We start from the raw sequence: 24,055 nt of genomic DNA, 5'->3' as shown, positions 1-24,055 counted from the left end.
TTATCTCATCCTCTTTATAAATCCTTTAAAATAGCTTAATATAATTCTAGTCCTGCCACGTTCTAGATCCTGCTTTTCACCCAGCCTCAAAGACCCTTTTGGCCCACTAGATCACTTAATTCTAAACCACTCAACATTCCCAAGAATGCTAAGCCATTCTCCCTGCCCCCCCCCCCCCCGTTCCCCCCCACCCCCACTGCTGTGCGGTATATAGATATCTGTCACATGTGTACCACTATGAGTACTTCCTGTGAGACAGCTAAGTGCACTAATGTACTTGCTCTTATGTAATCTTATAACTTTACTAAAAAATTGACCTGTGACATCTCTTATTTAGCTAATGATAGAAAATGTTTTGCACACGATCTTAGTAAGAGCTGAAGATGAAATATGCACCTAATCTCAGATAGTAGCCTCCATAGTCCTAACTACTGTGCTACTTTTGTTAGGTTTTTTTCCTCATTCTCAGCTACCTGGCAAAACCCATCTGTTAACGTATATTTAACATGTGTACTATTACAAAAACTTGCCTGGCAATCCCTTCTGTCTGACAATGACCAATGCTCTCCCCATTCCCACTTACATCCACGTAATAAGTCTTCAGTATTCCTAGTCTGTGTCTGCAAATTCATCAACATACTAAAATTTATTCCTAACTTCCAAATCTGTACTTTGGGCAGTTGCATCATCAGTCAAAGGTAGACACAAAATAATGAAAACTGGAATCGCCAAAAATGAAGATTGCTGAGGTCAAAGAAGTGTGTGTGTGTGTGTGTGTGTGTGTGTGTGTGTGTATGTGTATGCACGCGCACATGTGCGTGCGTGTGTGTGTGTGTGTGTGCACGCACGCGCGCTGATACTGGGACTTTAACTCAGGGCCTGAGCACTATCCCTTGGCTTTTTCACTCAAAGCTGGCACTCAGTCATGGGGCCTGAACTCTGGGCCTGGGCGTTGTCCCTCAGTTTTTCAGCTCAAGGCTAGCACTCTACCACTTGAGCCATAGTGCCACGTCCAGCTTTTTCTGCTTTTCGGCCTCATGCATGCAAGGCAAACACTCTACCACTAAGTCACCTTCCCAGTCCCATTTCCAGCTTTTTGGTGGAGATAAGAATCTCATGGACTGTCTTCAGACGGCCTTCAAATGGGGAATCCTCACATCTCAGCCTCCTGAGTAGCTAGGATTAGAAGCATGAACTTTGGATGCCTGCAAAGAGGCCTTCTTGTTTACTAAAAGCAATTCTTTCGTATGATATACTCAATGCCTTTTTTTTGGGGGGGGGCAGTCCTAGGGCTTGAATTGTGGGCCTGGGTACTGTCCCTGAGCTCTTCAGCTCAAAGCTAGTGCTCTACCACTTGAGCCACAGTGCCACTTCATTTTCAGGTGGCTAATTGGAGATAAGAGGCTCATGGACTTTCCTGCCTGAGCTGGCTTTGAACCATGATCCTCAGATCTCAGCCTCCTGGGTAGCTAGGATTACAGGCATAAGCCAAGGGTGCCTGGCTGCCTTTTGTTTTTAGCATTTTTGTCTTCTGTTTTGTTTTTTGGTGTTGTTTTTGCTGGTACCAGAATTTAAAATCAGGATTGTACACTTGTTCAGCTTTGCTTGCTTGGCTGACAAAGTGCTCAGGTACCCTCTACCCCTTCGTGAGCCACACTTCCAGTCCTGCATTTTTTTCCTGCCCAGACCTGTTTCAATGAGTGATGGTCAGCCTCCTGACTCAGCCACTGGCACTCAGCTTTTAATTATGCTACTTGTTGGTGATTTAGCCATTTAAAATGACCCTCAGGGCTGGGGATATGGCTAGGTTCGATTCCTCAGTACCACAGAAACAGAAAAAGCCTGAAGTGGCATTGTGGCTGAAGTAGTAGAGTGCTAGCCTTGAGCATAAGAAGCTTAAGGACAGCACCTAGGCCCTGAATTCAAGCACAGGACTGGCAAAAAAAAAAAAAAAAGACCCTCAAATATTACACTGCAGTGCTGTCTAGTGTTACAAGCTATGTTATGGCTTGTAAAACAAAAACAAACATAGTATATACCCTTCATTCAGGCATAATAATAAAACAAGTATATAATAAGTAAACAGAAACACAATACAAGATCTGGTCACCTGATGGAAATGTTATGACGACAGGCTGGTGGGACCCTAAGTATTTCCTATAGGACTCGTATTTCAGTGTTCACTATGGCTTTACAGAACCTAACTAGAGCAAATAATGAGAATCAACTGAACCTTAGCCCTTGTAGATCTCCCCCCTACAGGGTGTTAGGTGCAAACAGCCAATGCCACAGACAAAATTGACCTGAGCTAGTTCAGCCACTGTCAGGAGAATTCAGAACTAGGAGCAGAGAGAGGGGTAATCATGTACCATATAAATCCCACTAAGTTAACCAAAGCAGTTTCTACTATCTATAATTGAATCATTACCAAATCAATTATAAAATAGAGAGGAATAACAATGGCATCTGGGAAAGAAACCTGGTATGCAAATACCAGATGTGAATAAAATGAAGGTTCTATTCATATCTACTTAATTTTTGCCAGTAATTCTCTTAATAATCAGTCCTTCATGTAATCTTAAAGAAATTAATTTGAATGACTCAAAATTCATTTTGTAGTGGTAGGTGCAATAACTAATTGAGCCAGCCAATTATAGCTAATTTATTAGTAAAAACTAGCCAGCCAGTTATTGCAAAATTTATTCAACGGACATACTATGGAAGCTTTGGGCCACCATCTTGCTTGCTCAGTCAGTTAAGAGATATTATTCATATTTCTGAAAAGACCCCTGGGCATACACACAAGCTGGTAAGCTATTTCTGTTATATCTAATCATAGCTTTATTACATGCTTAACAAGTCAACATTATCTATTTCCAATACAAATTTGTGCTGGTTCAATCATTATCAGATAATTAACTACAGTATTATATAAGTAGATGAATTATAAATAAATGAATTATAAATAAAATATTATTGCCTATACAAAATTTAAGTTGAATCTTTGGGAAGGCCCCAGAAAAGATTAGGAGATTTTTCTCATTTTTTGTTTTGGCAGTTCTGGGGTTTGAACTCAGAGCTTCGTGCTGGCTAAGCAGGTACTCTACCACTTAACCCACTGGATCAACCATAGACTTTATTTATTTTTTTTTTTTTGTCGGTCATGGGGCCTGAACTCTGGGCCTGGGTGCTGTCCCTCAGCTCTTCAGCTCAAGGTTAGCTACCACTTGAACCACAGCGCCACTTTCAGCTTTTTCTGCTAATGTGATGCTGAGGAATCGAACCCAGGGCCTCATACATGCAAGGCAAACACTCTATCACTAAGCCACCTTCCCAGCTCTGACTCTTTTTTTTAATATTAAAAAAGATGTGAGAATTACAGCAGTGAAAGAAAAGATGGTGAGAGGATTTACAAAAATATAGAAGAGGCTGGGAAGGTGGCTCAGTGGTAGAGCGCTTGCCTTGCATGCTTGAGGCCCTGGGTTTGATTCCTCAGCACCACATAAGCAAAAAGAAAAAAGCCAGAAGTGGCGCTGTGGCTCAAGTGGTAGAGCGCTAGCCTTGAGCTGAAGAGCTGAGGGACAGCATCCAGGCCCAGAGTTCAGGCCCACAACTGGACCAAAAAAAAAATATATAGAGAGAGAGAGAGAATTCTGGTTCATACTTCAAGTGTCATAATTCTCACTCAACAAAAATAAAAACTGAAAGTATATATTATTTTTAATAGGTATGAGTTTATGGAGGAAACAATGCAGAGCTCTAGCCTATTATTAATTTCTTTATAATTCATATCTCTAACACAAATAAGTTTTGCTTACAAAAAAATTTTTTAAGCTGAATGCTTTACCCACACTCATCTAATAACATTTTACCTGTTGGGCTGTGTTCCCCTTTTCTCCCCCATATATATACTTACATTTTTTTTTTTTTTTTTGGTCAGTTGTGGGGCTTGAACTCTGGGCTTGGGAGCTGTCCCTTAGCTCATCAGTTCAAGGCAAGTGCACTACCACTTGAGCTACAGTGCCACTTCTGGTTTTCTGGTGGTTTATTGGAGATGGGAGTCTCACGGTCTTTCCTGCCCGGGCTGGCTTTGAACCACGATCCTCAGATCTCAGCCTCCTGAGTAGCTAGGATTACAGGCATGAGCCACTGGCGACCAGCTATACTTACATTTATTTATAGAAGCTCTGCACCACTGTTATATATCGATATAATTTTCTTTCTGAACCATTTACAAAAAAAATTGAAAATGCCATACCTTTTACAAATCTACTCTTAAAAAAAAAACAAAATTTAGGGGCTGGGAAGGTGGCTCAGTGGTAGCGTGCTTGACTTGCATGCATGAGGCCCTGGGTTCAATTCCTCAGCACCACATAAGCAGAAAAAGCCGAAAGTGGGGCTGACACTCAAGTGGTAGAGTGCTAGCCTTCAGCTGAAGAGCTGAGGGACAGCACCCAGGCCCAGAGTTCAGGCCCCACGACTGACCAAAAAAAAAAAAAACAAAAACAAAATTTACTCTCTTTCATAATTACAATAGTTATCAACTCAGGGCCTGGGCACTGACCCTGAGCTTTTTTGCTCAAGGCTAGCATTATACCTCTTGAGTTATAGTTCCACTTCTAGCTTTTTACTTTTTTTTTTCTTCAAAATGTGATCCTCAGATCTCAGCCACCTGAGTATCCAGGATAAGAGTTACATGAGCCTCTGGAGTTCAGCTCAAATCTAGAATATTTAACACAGAATGCATTATTTTTTTTTGGGGGGGGGGGGTCCAGTCATGGGGCCTAAACTCTGGGCCTGGGCACTGTGTCTCAGCTCTTCAGCTCAAGGCTAGCGCTCTACCACTTGAGCCACAGCACCACTTCTAGCTTTTTTCTTTTTGCTTATGTGGTGCTGAGGAATCGAACCCAGGGCCTCAGGCATGCAAGGCAAGCGCTCTACCACTGAGCCACCTTCCCAGCCCCAGAATGCATATGTTTAATTTCTGTGTTCCAACTTTTGTCACCTGACTTGATTAAATTTTTTGTAACATGTTTCCCTATAGTATAAAATTGAATATATCCAGCCTCTAGTATAAAATTCAATCTGCCTGGGCACCAGTGGCTCACACATGTAATCCTAGCTACTCAGAAGGCTAAGATCTGAGGATCGCAGTTCAAAGCCAGCCAAGCCAGTCAAGTCCGTGAGACTCCTGTCTACAATAAACTGCTCAGAAAACCAGAAGTAGCACTGTGGCTCAAGTGGTAGAGTGCTAGCCTTCAGCTGAAGAGCTGAGGGACAGCGCCCAGGCCCAGAGTTCAAGCCCCATAACCAACAAATAAAATAAAATTCAATCTATGATCAAGAATTGTGGGGCTGGGAAGGTGGCTCAGTGGTAGAGCGCTTGCCTTGCATGCCTGAGGCCCTGGGTTCGATTCCTCAGCACCACATAAGCAAAAAGAAAAAAGCCAGAAGTGGCGCTGTGGCTCAAGTGGTAGAGCGCTAGCCTTGAGCTGAAGAGCTGAGGGACAGCATTCAGGCCCAGAGTTCAGGCCTCACGACCAGACCCAAAAAGAAAAAAAAAAAAAAAAAAAAAACTCTTATTTCCAATTAACTACCCCCACCCTCCAAAAAAAGAACCAAAATGCCCAGAAGTAGAGCTAGGGCTCAGGGGGTAGAGCACTAGCACTAAGCAAAAAAGCTAAGGAACTGAGCCCAGAGTTCAAGCCCTACTACCAGCAAAAAACAAAAATAAAAACAGCACTGCCTGGACATGGTGGCACTCTGTAACCACAATGCTTAGGAGGTAAAGTCAGGAAAATCAAGGGCTCTGATTAGTCTGAAATACATAGAGAGACCTTGCCTCAACAAAATAAAAACAAACTAAAAATAGAAAATTTAAATTAACCACCAAAAAAATTGTAAATAAAAATAAATTTTTAAAAATAAAAAGTCCTCTAGCTCTCCCTGCTTTCTCTCTCTTTCTGCTCTCTCGCTGCTCTCTCTGCTCTTTTCTAGCTCTCTCTGCTCTTTTCTAGCTCTCTCTGCTCTCTCTGCTCTTTTCTAGCTCTTTCCTTTCTCTTTCCTCTCTTTCCCAGCTCTCTCTCATTTCCAGGCCTTTCCCAGACACGTGGAGTGCCAACCTTGCCTGGTCCCAGCAGGTCTACTGAATAAACCTACCCCTTACCTGAATACCACGTGCATGCTACTGTTCTTACTCTGCTACCTCTTTTTAAAAACCTAACAATTTCCTCAAATGAAAAAAATAAATAAATAAATAAAAAGTCCTGTGGGCTGGGAATGTGGCTTAGTAGTAAAGTGCTTGCTTAGCATGCATGAAGCCTTGGGTTCAATTCCTCAGTACCACATAGACAGAAAAAGCCAGCCGGGCGCTGGTGGCTCACACCTGTAATCCTAGCTACTCAGGAGGCTGAGATCTGAGGATCGCGGTTCAAAGCCAGCCCGGGCAGGAAAGACCATGACACTCCTATCTCCAATAAACCACCAGAAAACCGGAAGTGGCACTGTAGCTCAAGTGGTAGAGCGCTCGCCTTGAGCTGAAGAGCTGAGGGACAGCGCCCAGGCCCAGAGTTCAAGCCCCACAACCGACCAAAAAAAAAAAAAGAAAAAGCCAGAAGTGGCATTGTAGCTCAAGTGGTAGAGTGCTAGCTTTGAGCAAAAAGAAGCTCAGGAACAGTGCCAAGGCCCTGAATTCAAGCAGCAGGACCGGCATAAATAAATAAAACTAAAAAGTCCTAAAAGGGTAACTTCATAAAAGGCTTAAATGTTCCGACTGATTAATTACAATGTACCCCAAGTCATTGGGGGAAAAAAAAGTCTTGCATTTGCTTTGTTCTTTGCTGTGTGTTAACCATATTACTTCATTTTTGTTCTGAGTTCTCTGTGAGGTAGGTAGGCAGTGGTTATTCCCACCTGAGAGATGATGAAACTAAGGCTCATCAATGGAAATCACTTTCCTAAGGTCAGACAGGAAGTATGCAATAACCAACTACAAGCTCAGTATCTCCCAGATCCAAGTCACAAACATAATTGACTTATTTGCTGGGTTCACCAGCTGACAAAAATACAGGGAAAGGGAGGAGAGGCATATAGAAGAGAAAGGAGTAGATAAGGAAGAGAAAGGAAAGGCACTACAGGACCAAAGACAGCTTCACAGGAAAAATCTGCTCAATTTTGAAAAAAATAAAAATCCAGTATTATTTAAACCGGCCCAGATCACAGAAAGAAAAAGAAGATGAGAGCAAGTGACTCGTGCTTGTAATCCTACCTACTTAGGAGACTGAGATCTGAAGATCCAGTTTGAAGCCAGTCCATGCAGACAAACTGGAGAAACTCTTAGCTCTAATTAACCAGCAAAAAGTCAGAAGTGGAGCTATGGCTCAAGTGGCAGAGCACTAGCCTTGAGGAAAAAAAGCTAAGGAGATAATGCCAGGCTTTGAATTCAAGGCCCATTACCAGTGCACGCGCGCACACGCACACACGCACACACAAACACACACACACACACAAGGTATGTCTAGAAATTCTTTCTTAACAATTCTAAAATGAAAAACAAAACTTCTTTTTAATCTTTAACTTTTTTTTTTTTTGGGGGGGGGGGGGGGAGGTCCAGTCGTGGGGCCTGAACTCTGGGCCTGGGCGCTGTCCCTCAGCTCTTCAGCTCAAGGCTAGTGCTCTACCACTTGAGCCACAGCGCCACTCCCGGCTTTTTTCTTTTTGCTTATGTGGTGCTGAGGAATGGAACCCAGGGGCTCATGCATGCAAGACAAGCGCTCTGCCACTGAGCCACCTTCCCAGCCCATGGCGAGCTCTCTACCACTTGAGCCACAGCACCACTTCCAGTTTTCTAGTGGTTTATTGGAGATAAGAGTCACAGATTTTCCTGCCCAGACTGGCTTTGAACCGTGATACTCAGATCTCAGCCTCCTGAGTAGCTAGGATTACAGTCATGAGCCACTGGCACCCGGCTCAGCCAAAACTTTTCACTTAAAGACAAATTTCAAATAAGTACATTGCATTACTTTTGTTTTTTGTTTTTTTTTGGGGGGGTTTGGTCATGGGGCCTGAACTCTGGGCTTGGGCACTGTCCCTCAGCTCTTCAGCTCAAGACTAGCGCTCTACCACTTGAGCCACAGCACCACTTCAAGGATTTTTCTTTTTGCTTATGTGGTGCTGGGGAATCAAACCCAGGGCCTCGAGCATGCAAGGCAAGCGCTCTACCACTGAGCCACCTTCCCAGCCCTGCATTACTTTTGTTTCCCAATAAAAATAAGCAAAATCCAAAAACATTTTAAGATCATTACTATTATTAAGGGGCTATTCCAGGAATAAAAAAATGGGCTGATTATAGTATATCCATTTATTATATGCTTCTTTGTATGCATGTGGACATATAGATAAGCACATACATACCCAAAAATGTCAACATATATGTGAACATACACAAATTCTCTAACTACCCACTGACAGGACTCTAGAATAACACTTAATGACAATAACACCTAGATCTTAGTTTTTAAATATCTATGCTGTAGGTATACTCAAGGAATGATGAGACAGATAAAAAAGACAGCAGCTTCTCAGGTTCCCGAGGACCAAACCCATAACAATGAACATCAACATAAATAATATTAACAGAAAGATGATGTTAAGCAAAATGAACTACAAGATAGGGACACAAATATCTTTTTTCTTTCTTGCTATTGTTTCTAACATATTTATAATGTACCATGTGATTTTTTTTTTGCTTCGTATGTTCTTCCCCCACAGTGTAACCCGTTTTCACTGTATTTGATGTCGGTGCCTGCATCTCGTATATATACTGCTGTAATTCAGGGAAGGGAAGGGAAAAAACAAAATGTTTAAATAAGGATACAGGTTGACCCATTGTAACCAGGAGATCAGGAGATGTACAAAACACTATGTTGAAAACAAACTTTACAACTTGGCAGGGGAGGGGGGAGAGGGGGGGTTAGTTGTGGAGGGGGGTAGGGAAGGGATGGTTGAGAGAAAACAAAGGAGGAGGCAACAGTGCTCAATAGGAAATGTACTCATTACCTTGCTCATTTAACTGTAACCCCTCTGTACAGCATTTTTACAATTAAAAAACATACAAAAAAAGAATAATATTAACAGACTACAACTCAAATGAATAGCACAGAAGACTATCTTCAATAATCAAAGAGAACACTTTCAGTAAAGGCACAGAAAGAAGTGTGGCCCCTGATAGGATGCAGTAAAAACAACAGAGCAATGCCCCTGTGATACTCTGCCAAACACAAAAATTAAGAGTGAACATAAACACAAATGCCCTATAATATTCAAACATGTCAAAACCATGAAAATCAAGACCATGAAGATGAAGGAAAATCAAAATTATAATAATCTCAAATCAGTTTTGAGGTTGGACACCAGTGATTCATGTCTGTAATTCTAGCTACTCAGGAGTCTGAAATCTGAGAATCCCATTTCCAAGCCAGTCTGGGCAGAATCTTTTTCTGGTGGCTCATGTTTGTAATCCTCATTTACTCCAGGGCTGCGATCTGAGGTCACAATACAAAACCAGCCCAGGCAGATATGTCCTTGAGACTCTTACCTCCAATTAACCAGCAAAAAGGAGGAAGTAGAGCTGTGTCTCAAGTGCTAGACCTCCATCCATCCTTGAGTGGAAAAGTTAAGGAATAGCTCCCAGAGGCTCAGTTCAAGTCTCAGTAGCAGCATTTAAAATAATAATCCTAGCTACTCAGGAGGCTGAGATCTGAGGATCACTGTTCAAAGCCAGCCCTGGCACGAATGTCCCTGAGATTCTTCTAATCTTCAATTAACCACCAGAAAACCAGAGATGGCACTATGGTTCAAGTGGTAGAGCTAAGGAGCTAAGGAGCTCAGAGACAGTGCCCAATCCCAGAGTTCAAGCCCTATAACCAACAACAACAACAAAAAAGAATAGTGAAGGGCTGGGAAGGCGGCGCAGTGGTAGAGTGCTTGCCTTACATGCATGAGGCCCTGGGTTCGATTCCTCAGCACCACATAAGCAGAAAAAGCTGGAAGTGGCGCTTTGGCTCAAGTAGTAGGGCGCTAGCCTTGAGCTGAAGAGCTGAGGGACAGTGCTCAGGCCCCATGACCGACAAAAAAATAGTGAAATGTAAAAAGTAGGACTGGGAAGGTGGCTCAGTGGCAGAGTGCTCGTCTAGTATGCATGAAGCCCTGGGTTCAATTCTTCAGCACCACATAAGCAGAAAAAGCCAGAAGTGATGCTGTGGCTCAAATGTAGAGCGCTAGCCCTTGAACTGAAGAGCTGAAGACAGAGCGCCCAGACCCAGAGTTCATGCCCACAGCCAACAACAACAAAAAAAATGTAAAAAGTCTAAAAAGTAGATGACAATGATGTAGATAAATACTAATTTCCTGGTTTTGATGGCTATTCTGTTGTCATACCCCCCCCCAAAAAAAGGAAATACATATTGAGTTACTGAGGAATAACAGGCAACTTGCTCTCAATTTTCCAAAGAAAGTCCTTTACACCACAATTGCAATTTTTCTAAATTTGAGGTTAAAGTAGAAACAAATAATAGAATAATTTATTTTAATGTGTAAGATTTGTGAAAAGGTTAACTTTAAAATAGCTGTCATGGGGCTGGGAAGGTGGATCAGCAATAGAGTGCTTGCCTCACATGCATGAGGGCCCTGGGTTCGATTCCTCAGCGCCACATAAGCAGAAAAAGCTGGAAGTGGTGCTGTGGCTCAAGTGGTAGAGCACTAGCCTTGAGCTGAAAAGCTGAGGGACAGCGCCCAGGCCCAGAGTTCAGGCATCATGACTGGCCAAAAAAAAAAAGAAAAGAAAAGGCTGGAAGTGGCACTATGGCTCAAGTGGTAGAGCACTAGCTTTGGGGTGAAGAGCTCAGGGACAGCGCCCAGGCCCAGAGTTCAAGCCCCAAGACTGACCAAAAAAAAAAAAAAAAAAAAAAAATATATATATATATATATATATATATATATATATTATATATCATTAGGACTTAATATCTAATTGGAAAGATACACCATATTTTTGACCATGAAAATTCAGTGTTATAAAGAATTGAGATCTCTAAATTAACCCATGAATTAAAAACATTCCTAATGAAAATATAAGTAAGTTTTAGAAACTTGGCCTACTGGTTGTAAAGTTACGTATAATGAAAAAAATAAGAATAACCTGGAAAATTCTAAAACAATAAAGCTAAAATAACTAAAACTTTTCAAAAAACACATTATTTTTCCTATTTGTACATACACATAATACACAGAAACTTTTTCTTGTGTGTCTGTTTGTCCTGGGGCTTTAACTCAGGACCTCCATCTAGCCCTCGCTTGGTCCTCTCCACTCAGGTTGGCCGTCTACTAATTCATTTGAACCATACTTCTACTTCTGGCTTTTTGCTCATTAACTGGTAGAAGTTAATTTATGCAAGTAATTTTGCACATTTCTATTTCTATTTGCACTTTTCTATTTCTCTTCTGTTTTTTTAGGTTCCAGACCAGGACTCAACCTGGTACCTGATGTTTACGCACACTGGCTAGCACTCTATAAAGTGAACCACACCTCCAACCCCTGCATATTATTCTTAAACAGGGAAGGCTTAACATTTCCCAACATTTTTTTTCAAGTTGCAAATGTCACAATACAGTTCAATCAAAAAAATACTTTCCTTAGACACTTATAGTCTACTATTTTGTTAGCAAAATGGACTATGAAAGATGAATATAGGGCTGGGAAGGTGGCTTAGTTGTAAAGTGCTTGTCTCGCATGCATGAGGCCCTGGGTTCGATTCCTCAGTATCACATAAGCAGAAAAAAACTGGAAGTGGCATAATGGCTCAAGTGGTAGGGCGCTAGCCTTGAGCTGAAGAGCTGAGGGACAGTGCCCAGGCCTAGAGTTCAGCCCCCACAACCGACCCCCAAAAAAAAAAAAAGCTGAATATAGCCAGATTCACCTGTAATCCTAGGTATTCAGGAGGCTGAGATCTAAGGATTACAGTTTGAAGCCAGCCTGGACAGAAAAGTCTGTGAGACTCTTACCTCCAATAAACTACTCAGAAAAAGCAAGAAATGGCGTTGTGGCCCAAGTGGTGGAATGCTAGCCTTGAGTAAAAAAAGCTCAAGGACAGTGCTCAGGCCCTGAATTGAAGCTCTACCACCAACGAGGTAGGGGGAGAGGGGGAGAGAGGGAGAGAGGGAGAGAGGAAGAGAGGGAGAGAGAGAGAGGAGGGGGAAGGGAGAGAGGGAGAGAGGGAAAGAGAGGGAAAGAGAGGGAGAGAAAGATCAATATAGCTTTCATTCCAGGATGTCTGAAAGCTAAACATTTGTAAAAAACAATCTCCAATGGTCCTTTCTTAGCCAGGCTCCTTTTACTGGTTTGCCCATGTTCCCATTATCATCATAGAGATTTAGAATGGCCTTAACAAATTGAGAGCATATAATTGATGAGAGGCTGGCCATAAACTTCAATTCATCTCTCCGAAATGAGCTCATAAGGCCCACTTCAAGACTTATGAGGAGGCATGCTTACACATTCCTCATCAAACCTTGGGGGACTACCAGAGACAACATCAGAACATCAGTAACATTCTTTAGAGAGGGGAAGTGGGTATGCTATTTAAAGCTCTTCTTGTACTGTACTTCCCATCAGACAGAACTAAGAAAACAGCAGTGAAAGTTGACTTGAAATAAAAGTTGATTTGAAATGAAAGTTGCTTTGCAATTAAAGTTCAATCATTTGTTCTGATGAAAATGAGGCCTTGGGCTGGGAAGGTGGCTCAGTGGTAGAGTTTGCCTTGCATGCATGAGGCCCTGGATTCAATTCCTCAGCACCACATGAGCAGAAAAAGCCAGAAGTGGCACTGTGGCTCAAGTAGTAGTGCTAGAAGAGCTGAGGAACAAGTGCCCAGGCCCAGAGTTCAGGCCCCATGACCAACAAAAAAAGAAAAAAAGAAAGAAAGAAAGAAAATGAAGCCTTTTCCTTGTATTACATCAGAGGTATGTTGTTAATGCTGCAGTCTCACCTAAACTGGCAGGTTAGATCAATGGGCTTCTATGTGATACAGAACAAAATAAAAATATTAGTGTTAGGTTTTTAAAAAGAGGTAGCCGAGTAAGAACTGCACCACGCATGTGGTATTCAGGTAAGGGGTAGGTTTATTCAGTAGACCTGCTGGGACCAGGCAAGGTCGGCACTCCACGCGGCTGGCAAAAGAAAAGGGAAGTCTGGCCCCCGGTTTAGGCCTTATATAGGGTAGGGGGTGGGGAAGGGTGTGTCCAGGTAAAGGGAAGTAGGATCAGGTGGGAGAAAGGTGTGGCCACATCAGGTTAAGATGTGACCTCAGCGGATGCGGATGTGACCTCTTCCAGGTGTCCCAGTTGCCTAGGTAATGTAGGTACTGGGCGAGGTCTGTTCGCCGTCCAGGAATGGAACTTACAATTAGAGTATAACACAAATGGTAGGTATTGTTTTGGGAGAGTTTTCATTTCAGTTTTGTGTGTATACCCACACACACTGTGTCATGATGTATATTTCCTAATATATGTCCTACTTTTACAGTTTAAATTTTTTCATATGTATCAAAATCACTAATTTTTTCCACAAATGTTCATTAAATACTTATCCTTCAGAGCTACAGAGGCAACATTTATGCCAGTGTGAGATAAGGAAATAAAAATAACTTGGTCCCTGCGCTTGCAGAAGTCTCAGAAAATCTAATTGTCCCATAAGTGTGACTATAAATTGTGCTAAGTATTATGGAGAAGTATATAGAGAACTAAAATATATTATCCTGAGGGGAGAGGTTTTCGCCTGGGGAAACTATACTGAAAAGATGTATGGAAATGAGGGCAATGTCAGGCAGGAAAAAAGCACCTTCAGAAGCACCTACAAGAGGTCTGGGGAAATGAAACAGAAAGAAGAAAGAATGTAGCATTCTCCTAGGTAAGGCTTGAGAGGTCTGGGTAGAGTAGTCCCTACCCTACCCCCCCCCAACCCCACCCCCACCCCACCCCACACACAGATAAAGAGATTGCAGGAATTTTAATGCTCTAAGGTCAATGAGAATGAGCAATTTGCATTTTTAAAGCTTGGCTGTAGAGAAGGAAAAAACAGGGCAGCTGGACTGTTTAGAGGACTGCAGGGAAGGTGCAGAAGCCGGTGGCAAGGTTTGGTGACGATGTAGGAGCTGCAGGCACGTTTGTAATAATGCAGGCAGCCAGAGAGGACCATGAAATGTGACAGGATTCCTGAGAAATCCCAGAGAACTCTGTTGGGGGTGAGGAGTAGGTGGCCAGAGTTGGGCTAATGAACATGAATATGGTAAATGATTTGTACGTATGAAAACAGAACAATGAAACCCATTGAAATTACCTTAAGAAAGAGAGGAAGGGAAAAGTAATAGGAGGGTGAGACAAAGAAATGGAATACCTTGTGTACATGAAGTAGTCAGGTCACCCCAGGTAACCAATGTACACTAATTTTTAAAGGAAAGGGGAAAAAAAATCCCAAAGAAGCAGAGAGGAAAAATATGTTTACTATTATTGCTGCTGTTTTCTTGTGGTGCTGGGGAGGAACTCAGGGGCACTGTATATTCGAGGCAAGCCCTCAAATGTACAATGTAGTGCACACAGAAATACATCCTCAAGCCCACCATCAGAGTTCAGTTTTCTATAGTTTTAAGAAACAAATGTCAAAATAACAGCTGGAATGACATAGAGGTATTAAAGGGAGTATAAAGAGAGAAAAAAGAAATAATTAACAAAAGTGTTTGGATGATACATCCTGCTCCTTGCACACAGTAACATATAAATGCAAGCCCAAAAAAACCTAGAATGAATTTTCAGACTGTCCGGTGGCCCATCATAAATTGTGGCTAAAGTGGCTGGGAAGGTGGCTCAGTGGTAGAGCACTTGCCTTGCATGCCTGAGGCCCTGGGTTCGATTCCTCAGCACCACAAAAGAAAAAAGAAAAAAGCCAGAAGTGGCGCTGTGGCTCAAGTGGTAGAGCGCTAGCCTTGAGCTAAAGAGCTGAGGGACAGTGCCCAGGCCCAGAGTTCAGGCCCCACGACCGGACTCAATAAATAAATAAATAAATAGTGGCTAAAGTCATTATGTGTCTGAAAATATAGTACAACGGCATAACGAAATATTCACCACTTTTAATAAAATAATTCTCCATGAAATTGTGGGGATGTGGTTTGCTTATTTGGGGGCTCGACTATCTCTTCCATACCTAATACATTACAGAGCACTGAATCCAATCTAAATGTAGGGTACTGCTCTACTGAAGAAATGTATCCATCACTATGAGGAATAAAACACCCAGAAAAAATAAAAATAAATGGGGCTGGGAAGGTAGCTCAGTGGTAGAGTGCATGCCTTGCAAGCATGAGGCCCTGGGTTCGATTCCTCAGCACCACATAAACAGAAAAAGCCGGAAGTGGCGCTGTGGCTCAAGCGGTAGAGCGCTAGCCTTGAGCTGAAGAGCTGAGGGACAGAGCCAAGACCCAGAGTTCAGACCCCATGACCGACAAAAAAATAAATAAATAAAATAAAAATAAATAAAACAAAGAGCAAATAAAGAGAAATTACTCAAGAGAAATCTCTGTACCGTAAAACATACAAAGATATTAATCAGGGTATTTCTCAGAGGAAAAAAAAGAAATTATTTATCACATGCTTAGTTCTCACATTCTAATAGTCTGTTCACTAAAAATCAGCATAATCTCAACATCAGGTAATTAACTACTTGTATCCTCATCAGACTCTCAAAGTCTGACATAAGAATTAAAAGCTTGAACAGCCGGGCGCTGGTGGCTCATGCCTGTAATCCTAGCTACTCAGGAGGCTGAGATCTGAGGATAGCGGTTCAAAGCCAGCCCGGGCAGGAAAGACTGTGAGACTCCTATCTCCAATAAACCACCAGAAAACCGGAAGTGGCGCTGTAGCTCAAGTGGTAGAGCACTCGCCTTGAGCTGAAGAGCTGAGGGACAGCGCCCAGGCCCAGAGTTCAAGCCCCACGACCGACAAAAAATAAATAAATAAATAAAAAATTAAAAGCTTGAGGGCTGGGAAGGTGGCTCAGTGGTAGAGCGCTTGCCTTGCATGCATGAGGCCCTGGGTTCGATTCCTCAGCACCACAAAAGTAAAAAGAAAAAAGCCGGAAGTGGCGCTGTGGCTCAAGTGGTAGAGCGCTAGCCTTGAGCTGAAGAGCTGAGGGACAGCGCCCAGGCCCAGAGTTCAGGCCCCACGACCGGACCCAAAAAAAAAAAAAAAGAATTAAAAGCTTGACACTTAAGGTATATTAGAATCTCACTTAGGTTATCAAAACAAAATTTTTTAAAAAGAAACTTTAAAGCTAGGTGCCGGTGGCTCACACCTGTAATCCGAGCTACTCAGGAGGCTGAGATCTGGGGATCGAGGTTCAAAGCCAGCCCAGGCAGGAAAGTCCATGAGACGCTTATCTCCAATAAAAACCACCAGAAAACCAGAAGTGGTGGTGTAACTCAAGTGGTAGAATGCTAGCCTTGAGCTGAAGATACAGGGACAGCACCCAGGCCCAGAGTTCAAGCCCCATGCCCAACAGGAAGGAAAGAAAGAATGAAGGAAAGAAGGAAGGAAGGAAGGAAAAAGAAAGAAAGAAAGAAAGAAAGAAGGAAGGAAGGAAGGAAGGAAGGAAAGAGATGGAGAGGGAGACACAGAGAGAGAGAGAGAGAGAGAGAGAGAGAAAGAGAGAGAGAGAAACTGTAGCCAGGGGCCAGTGGCTCACACCTGTAATCCTAGCTACTCAAGTATCTGAATATCACAGTTCAAAGCCAGGCAGGACAGGAAAGTCCAAGAGACCCTTATCTCCAATTAACAACAAAAAATGAAGTAGAGCTGTGGCTCAAATGGTAGAATTAAATAGCCTTGAGCAAAAAAAGCTCAGGGACTGACCCCAGGTCCTGAGTTCAAGCTCCAGAACCAGCTCCCCACCACCTCCCCCCCAAAAAAAAAACCCTTAGAAAATTAATCAAAATGAAAACTGGGGGTTAGAAGAGTTGTCCATCTTTTCCTGTTTTCCAGATTGTCTAACAAACATGGACTTCATTAACTTTTCCCAGCTCACAAGGGCAGTACTCATAGTAGAAAACAAATATAAGCACAGAGGAAATTATCCATAATTCCATGAGCCAAAAATCACTATCTGATGTCAATTTTTTGTTTTATCAGTACTTGTCCAGCAGGTGTTCTTTTTTGTGTTGGTTATTTCTGAGATAAGGTCTCACTTTATGCCTGTAAGGTCCGCTCCTGGATGGCTAGCAGATTCCACCCTCCTCACAGCAAAGTCTCCACCCATTACCTGCGTTACCTAGGCAACTGGGACACCTGGAAGAGGTCACATCTGCGTCCGCTGAGGTCACATCTGAATTTGATGTGGCCACACCTTTCCCCGTCCATACCCTACATAAGGCCTAGCCCAGGCCCAGACGCTCTCTTGCTCTTCTTTTCTAGCTCTCTTGCTCTTGCTCTTCTTTTCTAGCTCTCTCTGCTCTCTCTCTGCTCTAGCTCTTTCCTCTCTCTTTCCCAGCCACGTGGAGTGCCAACCTTGCCTGGTCCCAGCAGGTCTCTCTGCTCTAGCTCTTTCCTCTCTCTTTCCCAGCCACGTGGAGTGCCAACCTTGCCTGGTCCCAGCAGGTCTACTGAATAAACCTACCCCTTACCTGAATACCACGTGAGTGCTACTGTTCTTACCCCTCCCTCTGCTCTTTTCTAGCTCTTTCCTCTCTTTCCCAGCTCTCTCTCATTCCCAGGCCTTTCTCAGCCACGTGGAGTGCCAACCTTGCCTGGTCCCAGCAGGTCTACTGAATAAACCTACCCCTTACCTGAATACCACGTGCGTGCTGGTGCTGTTCTTACTCGGCTACCTCTTTTTAAAAACCTAACAATGCCCAAACCAACTTAACTATGATCCTAATTTGTGCTTCCACATTAATAGGATGACATATGCTCACCACCACAGCACCTAGTCATTTGTGGAGATGGACTCTCACAAACTTTTTTTGCCTGGCCTAGTCCCAAATTGCAACTACTCTGACCTCCCACGCAGGTAGGACTAAAGATCTGAGTTACCATGCACAGCTATTCCTCTGCCTCCACCCCCATGGCCCTAGGTTAAACTCACAGCCCAGGCTTGACTATCATTGAGACACACACACAGGAACTGTCATTATTTTTGTGTAGCCCGTTCTCTGACTTCATAGGTGTAGGGAGGAATGAGTGATACACAAGTAACGGCAAGAGTGTTCCAAGACAAGGAAAATTACAGACTGCTGCTATACCAAGTGTTCAGGGTTAGCAGAACACTAAAATGAAGAAGCGAACTGAAGTTTTCTGAAAGAGGAGGTGGGACTAACTGACCAGACAGGGGAAGTGTAGGTCAGAGGAGTAGTCCTATACAGAGGGGAAGGCAGGACACAAGCCCATCCAGGGAAGTGTGGAGACAAGACAAAGTGGGAATTGATGGAACCTTACAGCAAGGTGGGGCTAAGAGTTAAGACTCAGCTAACTACCTTGAAGGAGAAAGAGGAGGACAGACTTCTTATAGGGATTATTCTGACTTCTTGGGTAAAAGGATTAGGCTCAGCAAGTGAAAAGTGGGAAGGGCAGTATCTTTTCAAACTGTAAGTAATTCCCAAAGGTCAGAGAGAGAAGGTATAGCAAGTCTTTTTTGTTTTTTTTTTTTGGGGGGGGAAGGGTTAACAAAAATAAGCTAACAGTTCACATTTCTATCTTAGGGCCCACAAGCCCCTCTATTTTAGAAAGGATAGAAACATACAATGCAAGTAACAAGGCCCCACACTTGATCTCCATTATTGGGGGAAAAATTATTTATGGCATATCAGAAATGTGGTTCCAAGAGGATCAATAAACATTAATGTTTAACAAAGGAAAAACAAATTTTGAAAGATTGAGAGATCTGTATTGGATCCTGAACTTAAAAGAGTATATGGAATGCACTTGTTATGTGCCCAATAAGTATATAATAAATATTCCAGTACCCAGGGAAGAGCCAAGAGCAATATAAAGAACAGCTGCTTAGCTGGGCACTGGTGGCTCATGCCTGTAATCCTAGCTACTCAGGAGGCTGAGATCTGAGGATCACAATTCAAAGCCAGCCTGGGCAGGAAAGACCGTGAGACTCCTTTCCAATTCAAAGCCAGCCTGGGCAGGAAAGACCATGAGACTCCTTTCTCTAAAAATCACTAGAAAACCGGAAGTGGCGCTGTAGCTCAAGTAGTAGAGTGCTCACCTTGAGCTAAAGAGCTGAGGGATAGCGCCCAGAGTTCAAGCCCCACAACTGGAAAAAAAAAAATAATTAATTAATTAATTAAAAAATAAAGAACAGCTGCTAACAGGAAAGGATGATAATAATGACACCCAAGGAAAAAAACACACTTGTCATTGGCCATGTCCCCAGAAATTTCTGATCTCCAAGGAAATAGACTTGGTAGTAGAGAAAGGTCAACAGGCCCCTCCAGGGCCTCAGAAGTGTATCCCCCAAGATCAACAATATTTCCTAGCTTATTCATTCATTCATTCATTCAAAAGATGATGATTCACCCAGCAAACCTACTACTAACTTAAGTATACTTAAGAGTTAAAAAAATTTCCGAAGTAGGCACTAGTGGCTCAGGCCTATAATCCTAGCTACTCAGTAAACTGAGATTTTAGGATGATGGTATAAGGCAGCCCTGGCAGAAAAGCCAGTGATCTTAGCTGCAATTAACTACCAAAAAAAAAAAAAGCTGGAAATAGAGCTGTGCTCAAGTAATGGAGTGCAGTGCAAGACCCAGGCTCTAAATTCAAGACCCAATTAAAAAAAAAAAAAAAGGGCTGGGAAGGTGGCTCAGTGGTAGAGCGCTTGCTTTACATGCCTGAGGCCCTGGGTTCGATTCCTCAGCACCACATAAGCAAAAAGAAAAAAGCTGGAAGTGGCGCTGTGGCTCAAGTGGTAGAGTGCTAGCCTTGAGCTGAAGAGCTGAGGGACAGCGCCCAGGCCCAGAGTTCAGGCCCCACGACCGGACCCAAAAACAAAACAAAAAAAAAGAGGAGAGGGAGAAAGAAAGAAGGACGGACTTGTGTCCACACAAAAGTAGTTTTAAAATGACAAATGTCCACAATAGCATTACTTACAATAGCCAAAAAAGTGAAACCAACCCATCTAATGTTATCTGCATACAGTGAAATATTATTCTGCCATACAAAGGCCGTAACACAGATGAATGTTAAAAACATTAAGCTATGTGAAAAACCAGGCCACAAAAGACCACCTAATTAGTGTACAACTCCATTCATAGTGAAATATTACAACTGGCAAATCTATTGAGACAACATTTTTGTGGTTTCTGAGGACTGAAGAAGTAGAGGAATTGACAAAATCTGATGAGAACAGAGGGTGAGATTTTGTTGTTGTTTTTTAAAGATTCTACAATGTATATTAGGTTAAAAAATGAAGTAGTAGCTAGAGGGTAGGGATATGGGGAGAAAATATAGGAGAATGATAGAAGAGGTAACACTTATCAAGAAGCATTGTATTCATAACCTGACTTACAGAATTGTAACCCTTTTATACAACCACTTAATAATTTTAATATTATTTTTTAAAAAGATTCTAGAATTGATGATGGCAATTAAAGCCATTGTATTATACTTTTTCTTTTTCTTTTTCTTAAGACAAAGTCTGACATGTAGCATAGGGGGAGGCCTTGACCTTGTGATCCTCCAGACTTAATTTTCAGAGAGCTGAAGTTTAAGTAAGGTATGGGCCACCAAACCCATACATTTTAAAGAGGTGAGTTTTTCTCAGTAAAACTGGTTTTTGTTGTTGTTAAGAAAGAGGGAAAGAAATTTTGAGCACCCCAGATTTAGTTACTTTGCTCAGATAATGAACAGGCAATAACAACAAGTTATTGTTCTCAAGACTCCAGCATCCTGATCGCAAGAGAAAAGCCATTGCAGGCATTTACAAAGCAACGGTCCGGGAAAGAACACAGACTTTACCCCACCAGTATCCATTACCCCTCCAGTACCCAATCTACCCTACAGTGGACAAGTCTGGAAAGAGAACTCAATTTACCATATTTTCATCAGTGCATTAAAATTTACATCCAAGAGTTTTCCTTCCATTCCTGTCCCACTTCTAGTTTTTTAAAAAATGTATTTGTGCAATAGTTAAAACATTTATCCTACTTTATTGGGGGGAAGGTTAGGGATTGAACCCAGACTTCTCAGGCTAAATACCACCTACCACTGGGCACAATCTCAACCCATAAAATGTGTATTTTTTTACTTCATTAAAGTCTACTAATAAAATGAAACACGTCTCTGATGCAAATTTTATATTGAATTATCAAACACAGGGGGTTCTGACACCAATGTAAGAGATGGGAAATTTTCCATGCAGGTGGCAAACAATGGACTGCCGGCAACATAGTAAAGGTGAACTTTTAAAAATTAAAGCCATGGCGACGGTGGCTCACGCCATGTAATCCTAGCTACTCAGGAGGCTAAGATCTGAGGATCGCAGCTCAAAGCCAGCCTGGGCAGTCAAGTCCAATAAACCACCAGAAAACCGGACGTGGCGCTGTGGCTCAAGTGGCAGAGCGCTTGCCTTGAGCTGAAGAGCTGAGGGACAGCACCCAGGCCCAGAGTTCAAGCCTCCACTCTTCCCCCCCTGCCCCCCCCCCACGACCGGCAGGTTACAGGGCAAGTAAAAAAGAGTCACTGCTTTTTAACCACAACACTTCGAAATTAGAATATCAGAAACCGTAGCCATAGAAACGGTAAAACCAAGTTTATGTGTGTGTGCATACACACACACACACACACACACACACACACACACACACATTCAAGCTCAAGTGGATGAAAGTTAGAGCAACCCGTAATAGACCAAGTCTATCAGAAGCTTTCTCCTTGATAATAGTGAGGAAACCTACAAATTCTAACCCACGCCTTAAAAAACCAAAACAACAACAACAGCAAAAGCACTGCTTGATATATCACCGCAGGTAGGTCAGTTGATCAAGTGCAAAAGAAAAGTTAGCTCGGTGTGCTCCGGAAGGAAGAGCCCCTCCGGAGAATGGCCCGCAACGCAACCCCGCCAGGGCAGACTACCGGGGCGCAACTAAAGGCGGGGAGGGGGGGAGGGGGGGGGGCCTGGCTCCCACCCCACCAGGAAAGCACCCCAGAAACCCGGCCTGGCCACGTTCCAGTCCCACCCCACGCCACGTCCTGTGGCTGGGGCGTCCACGCGCCCCGATCCAGGTCGCATTGAGTAAGCACCCACGGTCTACCCCGCATCGCGTCTCCCCGGGGCACGGCCGAAGCAACGGCCCCCAGCAGGAGGACAGGAAAACCCCGCGGCCAGGCCGCCGAGGGCTTGGGAGCGCACTGGAACTCCGTGCGCCGGCGGCTCTGGGTAGGAGCCCCCACCGCCGGCCCGCGGGGTCCCGACGTCTCGGGGACAGGCGGGCCCGAGGGAGCGCGCCAGGCCGGGCCTGCCCGGAGCGCTGGGCGGAGCCGGCAGGGCGCGGAGCGGGGTCCGTCCCGAGGAACGCGACCCCCGACTCCGGCCACGGCAGGACGAGGCGCGGGGAGACCTAACCCCGAAACCGCCGGAGCGGGCTGTCACCGCCTCCCACCCCCCGCTACCATGGCCGCCCGCCCCCCTCCACAGCCTGACAGGCGCAGCGGGCGCAGGCGGGGCGCCGGTGGCCGGCACCTCCACTCCCCGCGGGCGCCCGCGCCCCACGCCGCCCCGCGCGGAGGGGTTGGGGGGGGGGGGCAGCGCCGGGAAGACCGCCTGGGCCCTTTCCCCTCAGAACCTCATCCGCCCCCCCCTCCTCATCCCGGACTCCGGGAAAAGCGGTTACCTGAGGCTCGGTGGAGGCGGGGTCACGACCCGGACGTGAAGGAAGACGGCCGCCCTCCCGCCCAGGGCGATTTGGGGAAATTTGGAAGACTTGTTCCGCACGGGGTGACAGCTGTTCGCTGCGCACGCGCGCGGAGGGCCCGGAGCCGATCGCTGCGCTGCGCCGCTCGGCACCCTCCCACCGGGGGCGGGCGGGGCGGGGCGGGCGGGGGGGGGGGGGGGGGGGAAGGCGGCGCGGGGGCGCGCGCGCGCCGCGCAGGCCGCCTCTCCCAGTGTGGGGCGCGCGCGCCGTCACGTGACCGCCGGGGCTCGGCACTCATGGAGTCACGTGAGCTCGCAAACAGCTTAAAGGTGCCGGGCACCTTTCTTTCTCGGGGCTTGGTTTTTCCGCGCTTAGCTTGAGCGTTGGAGGTCGACAGCTCATCTTGGGGCTCCAGACACGGGGTCGTCCCCCTCGGCTGTCCTCGGTCCCCTCTCCCGAGGGGAGACCCTGCCCGCAGAAGGAGGGAGCAGGTGCACAACCCTGTCCGACAAGGGCCCACTGTGTTCCCGCTGGGCTGGCCCTGCGGTAGTCCACGCGCCTCACGTCGTCCCGGGCTTCGGTGCCAGCCTATGGGCGCCTCCCGGACCCCGACGTCAGAGTGGCGTTGCCAGGGGTGGAGCCTCGGAATGCCCCGCAGCCGAGCCTGGCGAGGAAGCCCAGACCAGCGGTGCCACTTTCGTGTGCCCGTCCTACCTTTTACCTGGTGCCCCGAGCTCTTCAGCCTCTCTTTCCTGCAAGGGGAGATTCCGAGGGGGAGCGGCTTCTAGATTACCCCGACTCCTCCACCAGCCGGAGTCCAGCGCCGCCTCATCGGCCTCAAGAAGTAGCCAGTCCCGCCCCGAGCAGGTGCGCGCTTAACCAGGCGAGATGGAGAGCCGTGGCTCCAATAGGACTCCTTGGGCCCGAGGTCCCTCGAGAACCTGAATGAGCGCGGCTGGGAGGGCAGGTGCTCCCGGGGCCACCGAGAACTTACATGCGAGCGAGCCTGCTCCGCAACTCCGCCTCCCACAGTGTCAGAGGAAACCACACAGACTCTAAGCCCTGCTCCTGACAAAGACAGGTGGCTTGGCAAAGCT

At 44.9% G+C, this 24,055-nt stretch overlaps 1 protein-coding gene across 2 annotated transcripts in view; it reads right to left on the bottom strand.

Moving 5' to 3' along the window:
* Window positions 1-23,100, bottom strand: part of Kdm4c (lysine demethylase 4C) — a 309,906-nt gene extending 286,806 nt beyond the window's left edge. The window contains exon 1 of one of the 2 annotated variants that reach the window (XM_042686652.1): window positions 22,938-23,100. The gene's annotated coding sequence lies outside the window, so the exon portion shown is untranslated. The remainder of the gene's footprint in view (window positions 1-22,937) is intronic. The other variant, XM_042686655.1, reaches the window with a different exon arrangement.
* Window positions 23,101-24,055: the final 955 nt, after the last annotated feature.

Source organism: Dipodomys spectabilis, unplaced genomic scaffold (genome assembly GCF_019054845.1).
Source record: "Dipodomys spectabilis isolate Male_0828 unplaced genomic scaffold, ASM1905484v1 ptg000098l, whole genome shotgun sequence".
Lineage (NCBI taxonomy): Eukaryota > Metazoa > Chordata > Mammalia > Rodentia > Heteromyidae > Dipodomys > Dipodomys spectabilis.
The sequence above is the reverse complement of the archived record's forward strand: the minus strand, read 5'-3'. Positions and strand labels throughout refer to the sequence as shown.